This window comes from Bison bison, unplaced genomic scaffold (assembly GCF_000754665.1).
Source record: "Bison bison bison isolate TAMUID 2011002044 unplaced genomic scaffold, Bison_UMD1.0 scf7180017864495, whole genome shotgun sequence".
Lineage (NCBI taxonomy): Eukaryota > Metazoa > Chordata > Mammalia > Artiodactyla > Bovidae > Bison > Bison bison.
Genome location: NW_011495054.1, coordinates 13947573 through 13948175, shown reverse-complemented (window position 1 = coordinate 13948175; position 603 = coordinate 13947573). Strand labels below are relative to the sequence as shown.

General features: G+C 54.9%; 1 gene segment (V, D, J or C); it reads right to left on the bottom strand.

The window, feature by feature from the left end:
* Positions 1–603, bottom strand: part of LOC104980242 — a 7563-nt gene that overhangs the window by 1923 nt on the left and 5037 nt on the right.

Genomic DNA, 603 nt, shown 5'->3' with positions numbered 1-603 from the left:
CCCCGCATCCAGTCACCTGTGCAGAGAGCGACCAGGGTGAGGAATAGAGGGGACCAGGCCATGGTGGACACGGTCAGGGCGTTCTGCTTTCTGTGGCCCCACAGCTGAGCAGAGCGTCCCCACACCGCTTCTTCCCCTCTTCATACCCTGAGAGGAGGCGTGGCCTTTCATGCAAATAACTGTCCTCCCTGCCCCGCCCCCCACAATGCTCTGATCACCTCTGGGACCTGGGTCAGCTTCCTGTGCCTGAGGGAGACTGGTGGCTTATCAGGGGTGGAGTTGTTTGGGTGTTTGCCTTGGGATGTCACAGCTGGAAATCCTTCGCAAAAGGCGCCAGGAAGTACCAGGGGGCTGCTCTCTGCTCTCACCCCTCAAGACACTCAGGAAAGGCCTGGAGCGCCCCCTGGAGTCCAGGTCCAGACACACACCCTGTGACCTGGTCATCAGTCTACTTTCCCAAAACTGGTTTTGAAATTGCACAGTTCAGGAAGTGTTTGGCTGGAAAAGAACAGCCAACTGGAGTTCACCCTATAGTGCATGTGCGTGTTACACTGTGGATGTGCGACTTTGAGATTTTAAATGAATAAATATATATGTGCATAG